At 44.3% G+C, this 16,795-nt stretch overlaps 2 protein-coding genes across 3 annotated transcripts in view; both read right to left on the minus strand.

Annotated features, from left to right (window-relative positions):
• Positions 1 to 13,149, minus strand: part of LOC140717765 (histone H2B-like) — a 28,094-nt gene extending 14,945 nt beyond the window's left edge. Inside the window, exons 1-3 of one of the 2 annotated variants that reach the window (XM_073031483.1) lie at positions 13,009 to 13,149; positions 11,390 to 11,472; positions 9,225 to 9,336 (exon numbers count right to left, since the gene is read on the minus strand). The gene's annotated coding sequence lies outside the window, so the exon portion shown is untranslated. The remainder of the gene's footprint in view (positions 1 to 9,224; positions 9,337 to 11,389; positions 11,473 to 13,008) is intronic. The other variant, XM_073031482.1, reaches the window with a different exon arrangement.
• Positions 1 to 16,795, minus strand: part of LOC140717772 (uncharacterized) — an 87,752-nt gene that overhangs the window by 16,926 nt on the left and 54,031 nt on the right. The window lies entirely within an intron of this gene.

The following is a 16,795-nucleotide window of genomic DNA, read 5'->3' on the forward strand; positions in this document are numbered from 1 at the left end:
ACTGGTACAGTGGAAGAGGAATTTGTGGAGTGGTCAGAGACAGTTTCTTACAGCAGGATCTTACCCAGGAACAGGCCATTTCAGATGTAATCTGTGTAATGAGGTGGGATTACAGAGAGATCTTGTGGTGAAGGATCCCTGAAGAAGTGATCACAATGTGGGAAAATAGTAGCAGATGTTTAAGGAGACTGTTTGTAACACACAGCAGACGTTGATCCTGATTCTACAGAGGGATCACAGAGAGCAAAGAACCTTCTGTGGTCAAAGGAGGCAGACAAGAGGAGCAGGATTTTTCCAGGAACCAGTGATAAGACTAAAGCTAAAAACTAACAAGGAAAAAGTATTGGAGTATAAAAGTAGTAATTTTATAAAAGTATAAATTTTGTGTGTAACCAAAACTATGAAGTCAGTTATTTGTTGAAGACAATGGTGTGTTAATGAGAGGTAGTTAAGAGATGTAGATTAGAACATAATTAAGTCAGGAAGTATTAAGAATGTAAACTTGCTATTTGCTAGAGAATGAAATCTTAAGAACGTAGAAGACAATGGTGTGTTAAAGAGATGTAGATTAGAACATGATTAAGTCAATTGATAGAAACAATAGGGACATGATGTACGAGAGGTACGTGTAATAAGCAACTATAGATCGATTACATATGCTAATGCAACTGGACCAGGAGATTGCTATAAAGAATGCTGTGTCCCGGGATCGGTGGGCAATCAGCGACTAGCTCAATGACTGTCTCAGCTTTGATTTGCAAATTAAAGTTTAACCCTTCTTGAAGAATCTTCTGCGTCTCTTGGTCATTTGTGAGGCACGAAAAACCACGACAAAATTGGCGACCGTGGCAGGACCGGATAGAGACTCGCGGAAGGGAAACGGCAGATTGGGGACGCTTCCCAGTCCTCTAGGGACCCCCACAAGGCTAACAGAATTAAGGGTGCACCCAAACAAAAGGAAAGCATTTTTTGTGACAATTTGGGCTAAGAATTCTGTTGGCTTTGGGGAGGTCTTGGAGTTTTAGAAGTGTGGATCCACTGCCGAAGGGTCTCTCCGGTACAGAGGAGGCTCAGAGGATTGCTCAAGAACACTGCAGTGAGGGTAAGTACAAATAAGTTAATAAGATGTTAAGAAAAAGACCACGAGGTGTTGGTAAATCCGTGTGGGTACCGCTTCGTATGAAATGAAGGGCTGAACGGGCAGGGAAAGGAAAATAGAATAGAATTAGAGTATTAAATCCTCGTGGATACTGCCTTAAGAGATAAGGGTCTGAACGGGCGAGGTGTTAGAAAAGAATTAGAGTAGAAAATCCTCGTGGATACCGCCTTAAGAGATAAGGCTCTGAACGGGCGAGGTGTTAGAATAGAATTAGAGTAGAAAATCCTCGTGGATACCGCCTTAAGAGATAAGGGTCTGAACGGGCGAGGTGTTAGAATAGAATTAGAGTAGAAAATCCTCGTGGATACCGCCTTAAGAGATAAGGGTCTGAACGGGCGAGGTGTTAGAATAGAATTAGAGTAGAAAATCCTCGTGGATACCGCCTTAAGAGATAAGGGTCTGAACGGGCGAGGTGTTAGACTAGGCGTAGAATTAGAGTAAGTTTAGTTAAGAAAAAGTCCACGTGGTGTTAGACTAGGACTAGGTGTAGAATTAGAGTAAATAATATTATCCAGTAAACAAACTGTGAATCTCTGAAATACCTTAAAAAGAGAGAATAACATGACAGGTAAAGGAACAGCAGTAGAGATTCTGAGCAAAAAATTCCCGTTAATTCAAAATGAGATCACAAAAACCTCAGAAAAATGGGAAAAAAGAACCAAAAACCTGGTCACAAAGTGGCCAAGAGAAGGAACGTTTGATGAAAGTTTGTGCGAAGATATGGAGGGACTAATTAAAAATTACAAACCAAAAGATAAATCTAAGAAAAGAGGGCAAAAAAGAGAACGAGAAGTGGAAGTGCTAAAACTCTTCAGAACGGAGGGGGAAAGGCTGAGGAGGACAGGTAGAATATTGATTACAAGCGAGGAAAACACTAAGGTGCTGGAGAAACAGCCTGTTAGAGAGAAAGAAGGGTACGGTGAGAAGCTGGCTTCAGCTCCGTACCCGGATGCGAAAGAAACAGAAAAACCCCCTCCCTATAATGGGGAAGGAACCCCTAAGCAGTGCCCCCTGCTGACAGGAACAGTAAACATGCAGAGAGAAGTACAGGTTTGGGATAATGAGGAGGAAAAAAAACAATACGAGAAGGAAAAAGCGGCGATATGGAAAGAAATACAGGCAGAAAGGATAAAGATAGAACAGGTACAGAGAGAAATGGGAGAAGAGATTGAATGGATGAAATACTTGAGAGAGGTAAAGGAGTATGAGGAGTATCGGTTATACTATAGAAATAAACAGACCAGAAAAGAAAGTGGCTCATCAGGACAGGAAGAAAGAGAAGGTGACTCATTGGAGGAGCAAGAATTAAGTGGAAAGAGAGAGGATACGAGAATTTGCGGGGAAGAGGTAGGAGACAGAAACCTAGAAGAGGAGAAGGAGGCAGTAGGGGAGCGACTTGTGGAAGTAGAGAGAGAGCTAGATAAGTTACTGCGAAGGGATTGCCAGGAGAGATGCGAAAAATACTCTAGGGGCCAACCAAGTATTGAATCAAGACAAAAAGAAAGGACTCCACAGGGAGACCGAGGGAAGAAGAGGACCCCGGAGACATTTGTGTGGGAGGCCGTAAAGACATACCCTGAGACAGATGGGGAGTCAGGCGAGGAGGAGAGCCAGGGCAGGTGGGAAGAAGGAGGAAGAATGATGCCATTGTTAGTTAAAGGATCAGGACAAGTGCAGTATATCCCTTGGGGATCCCAGGATCTAGAAGGGCTGGAAAATACTCTGCCCAATTTACATGAAGGAGCAGGGAAATGGATTAGAGCCTTTGAAGAAGAAACGGCGGGACGATTATTGGCTATGGGAGATTTGAAGGCACTACTGATAAAGCTGATGGGAACCTCCAAATTTAATGAACTAATGGAAATGGCTGGCATAGTAAACTCGAACGACCCGAGAACTGATGGAGGCGGGTTTGACAGAGTGAGGCAGAGGGTATGGCAGGCCCTCAGAAAGCTTTATCCACCCAAAGTGGACCCCAAAGCCTTAAAAGGGGATCCATTGGAAGACACTGAAAACCCAGCAGCCTACGTAGAAAACCAGTTGAAAAGGTGGAGACTGGAGACTGAGCAAGAGGTGGAGAATAGCTTGTTTATGACCTCACTGTTCCGACATAGCATTTTGGATGCAATGCCACGACAAGTAAAATCCAGACTGGAGGAAGTGGTTGGGCTAACGTCAAATACCCCACAAGAATTTAGAGACCACGTAGTCCATGCGGTTGAGAAATACCGGAAAGACAAACAAAGGTTGGCTGAGCAGCAGGAAGAGGTGCAAAGAAAGTTAATACAAATGCAGCTCAAAGAACTCAAAAAGAAGGAAAAAGAGAAAAACAAAAAGATGCTGCCAGCAACCACCGGTTCGAGTACAGCCATCGAACTGGACAAAGCACTGCTATATGGAGGGACCGATCATACTGTAAGACAAGGGCTGGAAAACCCCATGCCAATAATTGTCTTTGAGGGAGCATTCCCACAAATGCCCTACCAGGAACAGACTAAATTCAAACAGCCCAGACAGGACTGGAAGTCCCAAGGAGGGGGACAGAGGAGCTATGGGCAAAGGGGACCAGTGAGGAAACAGTGGGAAAGAGAGGTAGAGAGATTGTGCTGGGAATGTAATCAGCCAGGTCACATGAGAAGAGATTGTCCGTTTACACTATGGCCTGTCACACACCAGCAGGAACCGATAAGAAGGGAACTAAAGTTTATCCCAGGACCAGCCCCCACAGGCCCAAGCGGTCCTGTGAAACCCTATGCGAGGTATTAGGGGTGCCCCGAGAACTTGAGTGGGAAGGGACATTACCCAATGATAACAAGGGAAGCAGATGAGGAACCCATTGTTCAGGTTATGTTAGAAGGGCAACTGACACCAATGATGATAGATACTGGAGCCACGTACACTTGTGTACAGCCACAGTATGCCCTTCACCTTCCCATGTCAGGAAAGTTTATTAAGACGGTAGGGTTCTCGGGGAAAACACAGTTGACACAGTGCACGGCTCCAGTGCGGTTGAGAATGGGAAATAAAGAAATTGTTTTGCCGGTGCTAGTATTTAAAGGAATTAAAGGATAGTATTTTATTTGTTAGGCAGAGATCCCTTATTGAAACTGGAATTAAAATTAGAATGCACCAGAAATGGGCTGAGTGTGAAAAGAGCAGGGGCTCAATTGATAGTGCGAGAAGACAAGAAGGCTAATGTCTTTTGGATAGGAGACATCGCAGATCAGATTCAGGAAACCTGGGAAAAATGGAAAAAGGGCATGTAGGCTATATTACCCAGGGCTGTAATGCCCAAATCTGAGCTACATTGTACAGTGATTTTTGACGAGACTCAGAACAGGGAGTTAGAGGAGAAATGGCACCTGGAGGTATGTACCCAACAGCACCTGGAAGGGGAGGCTGTGATAATTGGAAAGCAAGGGGCAGCTTTACAAGTTAAGTGGAACACCTTTTTAGAAAAATGGTACAGGATATCGGAGGCTGCGCCCCACGTAACGTTGTTGGTAAATAAGGGATATCAGTCTAAAGACTTAGGACCTTTAGTTAAGAGTGCTGAAACCGTAACAGTGTGGTGGAAAATCATGCCAGAGGTGTGGATATCAGAATACAACAATTGCATTAAAATAATGGTAAGTGTAGATATGGTAGGGACAGTGAGAGAGGTCGAAATAACTCCCCAACCACACATGCCCTTGCTGGGAAAGGAAAGAGGCCAGCAGAAAGATAAAAGGTTAGATGAGTTGCCGTCTATTCTGTGGTCACAGCATGACACGGACGTAGGGAAAATAAAAACAGCAAGTCCGGTGGAAATAAGGCTGAAAAAAGGAGCAATTCCACCCAGGAGACCACAATACCCACTAAGACCAGAAGCAGAAGAGGGAATAGCGTCGACAGTGCAGGGGTTGCTTGAAATAGGAGTGCTTAAAAGAACAAACAGTCCATGCAATACCCCGTTGTTGCCGGTCTTAAAAGCAGATAAATCTAAGTCGAGATTGGTGCAGGATTTGCGAGCGGTAAATGATGTGGTAGAGGACTGGCCAGCGGTAGTCCCCAACCCACACACGCTTTTGACTAATGTTCCACCAGAAGCAAGTTACTTTTCAGTGATTGATTTGTGTTCGGCTTTCTTCAGCATTCCTCTAGCCGATCAGTGTCAGTATCTGTTTGCATTTACTTACAGAGGTGCTCAGTATACCTATACCAGAATGCCGCAAGGATTTAAACATTCACCACACATTTTTAATCAGGTATTGAAGGCAGACCTAGAGGGCATGCTGTTGGAAAGTACATTGTTACAGTATGTGGATGACCTGTTGATTTGCTCCCACAGTAAGGAACAGTGTGAGCAGGACACTATAACTCTGTTAGAGAAATTAGCGCGCGGAGGACATAAAGTATCCAAAAAGAAACTGCAATTTTGCATGCAGCAAGTGGAGTACGTAGGCAGGGTAATATCCAAGGGAATGAATGCGATAGCACCAGATCAGATTGAGGCAATAACTAAGACCCCAAAACCCCAGACTGTAGGGCAGATGATGACGTTTTTGGGAATGGCATGGTACAGCTCAGATTGGATAGGAGAATATGCTGAGATTGTGGCACCTTTGAGAAAGATAATGAAAGAAGCAGGACATACAAATTTGAAGAACGGCTTACAGTGGAATGGAGAGGCGGAGATAGCTTTCAATACTATTAAGCAGGAATTGCAGTCAGCACCAGCATTAGCTTTGCCTGACTACGAGAAGGTTTTTCATTTGTATGTATCCAACCGACAGGAGGGTTATGTCACAGCGGTTCTAACACAGGAGACAGGCACAGGAAAAGCAAAGCAGCCGATAGCATACTACAGTACGAGACTAGGTGAGGTGGCTCAGGGGTATCCACCCTGTTATCAGGGATTGGCGGCGCTGTACTATGCATATGAAAAGGCATCTTCGGTAACCCTGGGCTATCCTGTGATTCTGTACACACACCACAAAGTAGCAGAATTGCTAGAAAGGGGGAAATTTGTGCTGACGCCAGCCAGGATAGCAGCGTATCAGATGCTATTGACATTTCCTGACATAACTATACAGAGATGCACTACCAGTAATATAGCCAATTTTGTCCCTTTAGACTATGAAGGAGAACCCCATGATTGTGTAGGGAAGACAATGGCATTTGCCAAATTGAGAGCAGATTTACGGTCAGAACCACTAGAGGATATAGATAAAAAGGTTCTGTTCGTAGATGGCTCTTGTTATAGGGATTATGATGGAAATCACACAGGAGTCTCAGTGGTGCAGCAGGATCAGTCGAGCTATAAGATTATTAGGATGGAGTCCTGTCCCCAACCGTGTTCCGCCCAACTAGCAGAAATCAAAGCCCTGACAGCTGCGTGTGAAATGATGGAAGGTAAGAAAGTAGATATCTATACTGATTCGGCATATGCTCACGGAGTATGCCATTTGTTCGGGGCAGTGTGGAAGCAGAGAGGTTTTAAAAAAGGTAATGGAGATCCCATACAACATTGTCAGCAAATTCTAGACTTAATAAAAGCCATAATGAAACCTAAAGCATTGGCTATAGTAAAATGCCAGGCACATAAAAGGGAAATGATGTAATAACAAAGGGAAATCAAGCTGCGGACGAGGCAGCCAGAAAAGCGTCTGGGTGTACATCAGCTGTCATTGCCCCCCAGGTAAGCCTAACTCCAGAACCTGAGGTAGAGGACCTAATTGAAATACAAGGTAAGGCAACTTTGGCAGAACAGACAATGTGGAGAAAAAGGGGGGCCAAGCAGAACCCGGAAGGCTTGTGGAGCACGGAAGATGGTTTGTTGGTAGCACCCACCCCTCTACTGACGATTCTGATTTCAGAAGCGCATGGGATGGACCATTGTGCAAGGGGGGAAGTGATAAGGAAAATAAAGCAGGATGGTTTTTGGTCACCTTATTTACAGGCTTCAGTGGACTTTGTCTTGTCACAGTGCGAGGTATGCGCACAAAATCATGTTCGGAAGGGAATTACAACCCCAATAGGTCACATTGCTGTACCTGAAGGACCATTTAAACATTTAGTGATCGATTACGTAGACATGATAAAGACAGTGAGAGGGAAAAGATACATGCTGGTAGTAATTGATCGAATTAGCAGATGGGTGGTGGCGGTACCTTCAAGAGATCAAGGGGCAAAAACAGTGGTAAAATTCCTGACAAATGAAGTGATCCCAAGGTTTGGAATACCTACAGAAGTTAGCTCAGACAATGGTTCAGCTTTTATCCAGAAAGTGGTCGAACTGGTACTACAGGCGCTGAGGATAAAGCAAAGATTTGGATGTGTATACCACCCTCAGTCGCAGGGCATGATAGAGAGAATTAGTGGAACCCTGAAAGCCAAACTAAACAAAATTTGTGCAGACACTAAACTTAATTGGGTCGATGCTTTACCGTTAGCATTGATGAGTTACCGCATGCAAACTAATCGAATGACATGCCTGACACCGCACGAGATGCTCACTGGGAAGCTATCATACCTGTGATAGGGGTAAGCAAAACTGTTGAATGGATAAACTATATATACTACAATCAACAGAGGTTCATCAACTACACCGATGATGCACTGGAGGCCTTAGGGCAACAGCTAGATGCAACTACCAGGGTGGCGTGGCAAAACAGACAGGTACTGGATTGGCTTTTGGCAGAAAAAGGGGGTGTGTGTGTAATGTTTGGAGAACAATGCTGCACTTTCATACCGAACAATACTAGCCCAGAAGGGTCTTTCACCAGAGCAATGAATAAGTTAAAGAATCTGCGGACGGAGGTCAAACAGAATGCAGGGTTCGGACATCAGTTCTTTGATTGGTTAGAAAGTAGACTCAGAGGATGGGGAGCATGGCTGACTAAAATAGCAATAACTGTCAGTATTATATTGTTGAGCTGTGCGTTTGTGCTGTGCTGTTTTCTTCCTTGTCTCAAATCTCTTGTAGTGCGTGCTGCAACCAAACAATTTCCGATGCTCGTGGCAATTACTGAAGCAAGCTTAGTGGAGAAAGAAACACCGAAAATGTATCGTTACAGCCTACAACACCTGCAGGATGAACAGGAGCAAAACGACAGTGTGGGAGTAGATTGTAAGGGCTGCTGAGTCTTTTTACCTGTCTCAGATACAGAGGGACAGGTTTTTGGCTCAGCGGCCCAGGGTAACAGGGAGAGAATACTTTGAGGTCTTGGTGCAGAAAATTATAGTTTAACCCGAGATTTGGGAATAAATGCTTGAGTTTATTGTGGCTTTTGTGCACGGACTCTTGGTCTTCTTTCTCTGTGAGACCCTCTGGGTCTCAAAGGGGGTATATATTGGAGTATAAAAGTAGTAATTTCATAAAAGTATAAATTTTGTGTGTAACCAAAACTATGAAGTCAGTTATTTGCTGAAGACAATGGTGTGTTAATGACAGGTAGCTAAGAGATGTAGATTAGAACATAATTAAGTCACGAAGTATTAAGAATGTAAACTTGCTATTTGCTAGAGAATGAAATCTTAAGAACGTAGAAGACAATGGTGTGTTAAAGAGATGTAGATTAGAACATGATTAAGTCAATTGATAGAAACAATAGGGACATGATGTACGCGAGGTACGTGTAATAAGCAACTATAGATCGATTACATATGCTAATGCAACTGGACCAGGAGATTGCTATAAAAAATGCTGTGTCCGGGGATCGGTGGGCAATCAGCGACTAGCTCAATGACTGTCTCAGCTTTGATTTGCAAATTAAAGTTTAACCCTTCTTGAAGAATCTTCTGCGTCTCTTGGTCATTTGTGAGGCACGAAAAACCACGACAAAAGCAAATAAATCAACTCAAGAATTTGCATTAGTGTTCACAGTGGAGACACAACAAACATCCCACAGATATCTGATGGTATCATTTCAACATTGTGCCACAATGTGTAACAATCACCATCACGAGGGAAAAAACTAATGGGACTAAAAGCAAACATTACCAGGTCCCAACGCCCTGCACTGCAGGCTTTCACAGGAAGTCTGGAGAGAAAGTAGAGACAATGAAGTCTGTCAAAACTCACTGTTACAGAAAGGTCCCAGTGGAGTTGAAAACCATTGTTGAAGAAGGGTGGAAGATAAAAACCAGGTGACTGTAGTCCAGTTAACTTCACTTCAAGTACTGGAGTCTATAATCTGTGAAGAAATAACAAGTCATTTAGAAAAGTTTAATGTCATTGAACTAAGTCAACAGGGTTTACAGTCAGATTCACACAGCACAGAAACGAACCCTTCAGCTAAAATGGTCCACACTGACCAAAGTTCCCATCTGAGCTTGTGGGCTGTAACCCCCTCACCACCACATTAAGAACAAGGCTATCCTCCTCATTGTCCCATTTCCTTGCATTTGACCCAAATCCTTAAAAACCTTTCCTTTCCATCTACCTGCCCAAATGCCTTTTAAATACACCTGACTCAACGACTCCCCTAGCAGCTCATTCCATTTACTGACCAGCCTGTGTGTGGAAAAGTTGCCATTCAGGTCCCTATTAAATCTCATCCTAAACCAATGTCCTCTAGTTCTTGATTCCCCAATACTGGCAAAAAGACTGTTCTCTTTGACCCACCCCAAGTCCTCATTAATTTATACACCTCTGCAATATCAGCACTCATTCTGCAACATTCCAGAGAAAATTGTCTAAAATGCTTTCCAGAAATCTCCTCTGCATTCTTTCCAGCTTAATGGTGTCTGTCATACAGCAGGGTGACCAAAACAAATCATTCTGGTATCCAGTGAATCTTCTAAGCTCCAGTGTGGACAAGATCAATTGTGTAATAAGGACACACTTCTGTAAAAACACTGACACTGTATTCCAAGCGCACTGAGCTGCCGGAGCACAGCACCGGCCAGTGAGGACACAGACCAGTACAACACCCGGCTCTCTACTACAAAGTTCAAAGCTGAAAGTAAATGTAATATCAAAATACATTTCTGTCACCATATGCAAGCCTGAGATTAGTTTTCTTGTGGGCATACTGCCAGTTTATTAGATAGGGGAGAGTTAAACTAATTTGGTGGAGGGGAGGGTGTAGAAACCAGAGTGAAGGCACTCAGGATAGCATGGAGGGTAAAAAAGCAAAGATAGCATGAAATTAGACTGCCAGGAAGGGCAGGCAGATGATAGGACATAACTACAGCCAGCAGGGTGAGTATCAGTGCATGAGGGATGCAGCATCAAAGGGTAGCAATACGGTACTCAAAGTGTTAAGCAGAAGAGGGCCGGGTGGTGGATATAGAACACATGGACTTTCAACAAGGGCCCTGATCAAAAGCAAGAAGGCACACGGGCTGAATAGATATTTGCTAGAATATATTCAAAATGTACTCGGTCAGAGAACAGAGAAGCTCATGGTTGAGGGGTGTGATTCTGACTGGAGACCTGTGACCAGTGGGGCCCCCCAAGGATCAGAGCTGGGAACTCTGCTGTTTGTGGAGCGATTTGGATGAAAATGAAGCTGGGCTGATTTGTAGGTCTGCAGAGACACAGAAATTAGTGGAGTTGTGGATGCAGAGCAAGTTTCACAAAGGATTCAGCAGAATATAGACCAGCTGTAAATGTGGACAGAGAAATGGCAGATGAGCCAAATAACTTTCGGAAGTCAAATTTCTGAGGTTTTCTTTGGAATTCCTCTCCCTGCTGGAGTAGTTGAAATGGTATTTATGGCAATGACAAGCTCCACCTCAAGATGTTGGAGATCAGGGAGTCAGTCAGTGTCCCCGACAACTTCACATCAGGGATATGTACCATCTGCAGCTCCTGACTCACTGTGTGAAGGAAACTGAGCTGGAGATGGACAGATTTAGAGTTTCCAGGATGCTGAGACCAGAGATTCAGTCAGTTGGTCACACCTAAGGTCAGGCTGCAGATAGTTTAGTGACCACCATGACAGGAAAGGGGAAGGGACAGACAGTTCAACGTCTCCCTGTGGCTGTACACTCCTTTGGACACCCTTGGGAGGAAGAGAAACCAGAGCAGTTCAGCCCGTCAGGTCGTTGGTACTGACACCCCGGTCTGATGCTCTGTGGGAGGAAAGGAGAAGCAGAGCAGTAATGGCAGCAGCCTTACAGTACAGGAGGCACGCAGGAGATTCTGTGGCAGCAACAGAGATGTCAGGATGATGTTTTACCTCCTGGGTACCAGGGTCAGGTATGTCTGAGATATGTACGATTTCCAAAAGATAAACTTACCGTTAGAGTCGGTGGTAAGGAAGCCAAATGCAATGTTAGCATTAATTTCCAGTGGTCCACGACACAGAAGCAAGGCTAGAATGCTGAGGATTGATAAGGCATCGGCAAATCACACTTGGAGTACAGGTGTCCCCCCATACAAAGGGTAGAGCGTTCCTATGAAACCTTTCTTAAGCCAAAATGGCGTAAAGTGAAGAACCATTAATTTATATGGGAAAAATTTTCGTAAAAGCGAAATTCCTCCTTGTAATGGGAAAACAGGTTACTAATGTAGGTCTTTTGTAAAAGCGAAGTGGCGAAAAGTGAACATTCGAAAAGTGGCGGACACCTGTATTGTGAACAGTTTTGGGCCCCTTCTCTAAAAAAGTATGTGCTAGCATTGGAGAGAGTCTAGAGGAGGTTCACAAAAATGATCCCGGCAATAAAAGGGTTAATACACGAGGATTGTTTGATGGCTCTGGGACTGTACTCGCTGGACTTTAGAAGAATGAGGGACTCTCATCGAAACTGATCAAATATCGAAAGGCCTAGAATGGAGTGGGAAGGGTGTTTCGTGTACATCGTCCTTGGAGAAGAGGGATGCTTATGTCAGAATGCTGTTCTTGGACTACAGTTGAGCGTTCAACACCGTAATTCCCTCCAGGCTCCACAAGAAGCTTAGAGACCTCAGCCTCATCCTATTTCTGTAGCAGGATCCTGGACTTCCTGTCAGACTGCTGGCAGGTGGTAAGAGTGGACTCCCTCATCGCTGTCCCTCTGACCCACAACACAGGTGCCCCTCAGGTCTGTATACTAAGCTCCCTTCTTTACTGTCTGTATTCCCATGTCTGTGTCGCCACCCGCAGCTCCAATCTGCTAATTAAATTCGCTGAAGACACTGCACTGATTGGCCTATTTCAAATAATGATGAGGCAACCTACAGAGAAGAAGTCATCACCCTGACACAGTGCTGTCAAGAAAACAACCTCTCCGACTATATCGCAAAAACAAAGGAGCTTGTTGTGAACTACAAGATGAATGGAGACAGGCTAACCCATACCGACATCAATGGATCTGGGGTTGAGAGGGTGAACAGCTTTAAATCCCTCGGCATAAACATCACCGAGGATCTCACGTGGACTCAGCATATCGGCTGTGTGGTTGAAAAGGCATAACTGTGCATCTTTCACCTCAGACAGTTGAGGAAATTTGGTGTGGGCCCCCAAATCTTACGAACTTTCTATCGGGGCATGATTGAGAGCATCCTGACTGGCTTTTTAAAACTAAAGGGAATCGTTTTAAGGTAACAGTGAGAAGGGGATCTGAAGTGTAAATATTTCACACAGAGAATAACTGGTATCCCGAACGAGCTGCCAGAGGACTGGGAGCAGAAACCCATAAAGACTCTGTTCATTAAAACTTCTCAGGAACCTGTCATTCACTGTGAACATCCTGCCCTGGTTGAACCGCCCAGAATAGAGTCAGTGATTTATACAGAACTGAAACCGTCCCTTCGGTAAAACTCATCCACGCCGACCAAGTTGTCGACCTGAACTCGTCCCATCCGCCTGCATTAGGCCCGTGTCCCTCTCAACCTTTCCTATCCATGTAACTGTGCAAATATGGTTGAAATATTGTACCTGAGGCAGAGAGCCGGTGCGGTGAGGCGCTGACAGACACTCACTGTTCCGTGGGCAGAAAGAGGAGAGGCCGATTCCCACAGTGGAGCCGAAACCCAAAGTAGAGACCGACTCCACTTTACTACAACCCCGTGCCCACCATCCCGGACTCACCGCCCGCCCCGGACCGTTCCCCTGGAAACGACGTCGGTGTCGGTGAAACATCTATGACGTCAGCTCGTCACAAATCGGCATACGGTACACGGTATCACGTGACGCGTGTCAACAGCCCGGGAGGCGGGGCATAGAGAGCTGTCAATCAGTCGAGACGCTGAGAAATTGCGAGCATTGTAACACAGTGGGTACAGGGGGCATTTCCGGGAACAGTGATCCCCCCTCCACCCACGGGAATTGAGTGTGTTTTAGACAGTAATATTCGCATTTTAATTTGACTCTTCGGTTTTAGAAATATTTAACGTTTTTATTTTGTTTATTTTTGTGTGGATAATCTTTTACAACTTGGGGTAGAAAAACGTTGTAACAAGATCACTGAACCCTTCATGAAAACAGAACGTCACGGAAAAAAATTGTCAAAGTCAACATTTTAATCCAAAGTAAGTTAATAGAAGCATAGAAAACCTACAGCACCAAACAGGCCTTTCGGCCCACAAAGTTGTGCTGAACATGTCCCTACTTGAGGCCCAGTCTTGGAGTTTACTGATTAGATTTGAGAGGATGACAGTGTTAAATGCTGAGCTGTAATCAATAAAGGGCATCCTGATGTTTGCATCTTTGGTGTCCAGATGTTCCAGAGTTGTGTGAAGAGCCAACGAGACACATCTGCTGTTGCTTCGGTAGGTAAATTGGAGAGGATCCAAGTCACCATTCAGACAAGAGCTGATATGCTTCAACACCTGTCTCTCAAAACTCTTCATCACCATGGATGTAACAGCCACTGGGCAATAGTCATTTAAACAAGTTACCATGCTGCTGTTGGGCACTGATATGATTGAAGCTTTCTTCCAGCAGGAGGGTACCACACACTGCCAGATAGGGAGGTTGAAGGTATCTGTGAATACACCAGCCAGCTGGTCAGCACAGGTCTTCAGTACTCGGCCCGGTACTCCATCCACACTGGATGCTCTCCTTGGATTCACTCTCTTGAAGGCAGCCTGCACATCATCTTCAGATACTGAGACCAAATGATCATCGGGAGACATTGGGGTGTACGATGATTCCTCCCTCTTCTGGTGGTCAAAGATGGCATTGAGCTCATCTGTAAGCAAAGCTCTGCTGTCCCCTTTGTCACAGGATTTACCTTTGCAGGAGGTTCTGGCATTCAAACCCTGCCACAACTGTCCAGAATCCCTATTTTATTCCAGTTTAGTCCGTAGTCTCCACATTGCCCAAGAGGCTTTCTGGAGATCACACCTGCACCTCTTGTAACACTCCTGATCTCCAGACTTGAATGCCACTGATCTGGTGCTCAGCAGGTTCTGGATCTCAGTGCTTATCCAGAGCTTTTGATTTGGGAAAACCCTGAGTGATTTTGTGGGGACACACACCTCCACAGATGTTTTAATGAACTCTGTAATGACCCTGGCCTAATCGGTCAGATAGTTAGATGAGTTCTTGAACATGGCTCAGACTGCTGACTCAAGGCAATCCTGTAACCGTTCCTCTGCCTCTCAAGACCAACCCTTGGTTATCTGGATCTCTGGAGCCTTGTTCCTTAGGCTCTGTCTGTATGCAGGTAGCAGGAGTACAGTCAAATGATCTGACTTAACAAGAATAGGCATTCCTTATCGTGGTGTAGCAGTGGCCTAGTGTGTTGGGACCTCTGATGTAAAAGGTTATGACTTCAGATTCATTTTCTTTCAGGTATTTACAGGAAAATAAATACCATAGAATTGACAAAAAAATATAAACAGCAAAGACTGACAGACAACTAATGTGCAAAAGAAGACAAATAGTGGAAAAATAAAATAAAATAAATATTACTGTGAAATTCAGTTGTAGAATACTTCAAAGTGAGTCTGCAAGTTATGGACTCAGTTCAGAGAAGTTATTTACTCTGTTTCAAGAGCATGACCTGTGTAAGGTAATAACTCATTCTGAACCTGGTGCTGTGGGAACTGGGGCTCCTGGTCGTCCTTCCCGATGGCAGCTGTGCAAAGAGGGCATGAGGTGGATGAAGGATGTTGTTGATGATGGATGCAGTTTGCTTGTAGAAGCGCTTCCTGTAAATGTACTGAGTGATGCGGAGGGCTTTGCCTGTGATGGACTGGGATGTATCCACTACTTCTTGCAGACTTTTCCATTCCTGATCATTGTGTTTCCATATCAGGCTGTGTTGCAACAACCAGTCAGGATACTCTCCACTGTGCATCTATAGAAGTGTGTCAAAGTTTTCAATATCATGGGGATTATAGGCAAACTTCTAAGTAGTCACTGCCGTGCCTTCTTTATGATGGCACTTACTGTCCGTCCCAGGACAGATCCTCTGAAATGATAACGACAAGGAATTTAAAGTTATCGACACTCTCCACCTCGAATTCCCCGATGATAAGAGGCACATAGACCTGCACTTCCCTTCTCCTGTAGTCAATGATTAACCTGTAGTCAATAATTAACTCTTTGGTTTTGTTGATGTTGAGTGAGTGATTATTGTTGAGACTCCATTCAACTAGATTTTCCATCTCCCTCCTGATGGCAAATTTGTCACCACCTTTGATTCATCCAGCAACAGTGGTGTCATCTGCAAACTTAAATGTAGCATTGGAGCTGTACTGAGCCACACAATCACAGGTATAGAGTGAGTAGAGTAGTGGCCAAGCACACAGCCTCGTGGTGCACCAGTGCTGATGGTAATTGTGGAGGAGATGCTGTTGACTTTGAATGCAAATTCCTTCACCGTGGAAGTGAAATAAAAATTACAACTGAAGAAGAATATTACATTAAAATAAGCAAAGTGTAGGAATTGAAGTTATATACTATTTCTTATAAATGCGAAAATACAGTGTGAAAATTGCATTGTATTGTGACAAATGTGTTTGATGTTATAGGTATTCCAGAGATATGGTTGCAGGCAGACTGGGACTGGGAACTCAGTATTCCAGCATATGCAATGTTCCACACAAGTCTGCAAAAGTGAAATGAGGAGGGTGCCTTTGTTCATTGATAAGACTAATCAATCTGGCACAGGAAAAGGAATTTGTGGAGTGATCAGAGACTGCTTCCTACAGCATAATGTTACAGAACTTATCCAGGAACTGGACATTTCAGACGTGATGGTGTGGGATTAATAAGAGATCCTGTGGTCAGGGACACCTGAAGAAGAAGTCAACAAAACATGGGAGGATTCCAGATACAATTTGAGGGTGAACATCCATGTCCACAACCAATGTCCTCAACATAATTAAGGACAATTACATAGATGTGAAAGTGGGGTTGCATGGGGTCGACAGGGTAAATAAGATCATGACAGCTCAACAGACCAGCAGTGGTGGATGTTTAAACTACTGGTTCATAACACTCAGCAGACATTGATCCCAATTAGACAGAGGGACCCAGGAGAATGATGGGTCAATGGGGTCTAGGGAAACATTAAATCAAAGCCTAGAGCACAGATAGTGACAAGGCCTAGAGATAGACTAACAGACTGAGATTAATTCAGGAACCAGTGGCAAGAGCCTCAAAGCTACTCTAACAAATAAAATTGCAATAAATTAAACTCGATATGAGAATATTGTTCACATTGGGGACATGGGACACATCTCAATGATATATTGGTTGACATTTCAACACT

This window comes from Hemitrygon akajei, chromosome 28, assembly GCF_048418815.1.
Source record: "Hemitrygon akajei chromosome 28, sHemAka1.3, whole genome shotgun sequence".
Classification (NCBI taxonomy): domain Eukaryota; kingdom Metazoa; phylum Chordata; class Chondrichthyes; order Myliobatiformes; family Dasyatidae; genus Hemitrygon; species Hemitrygon akajei.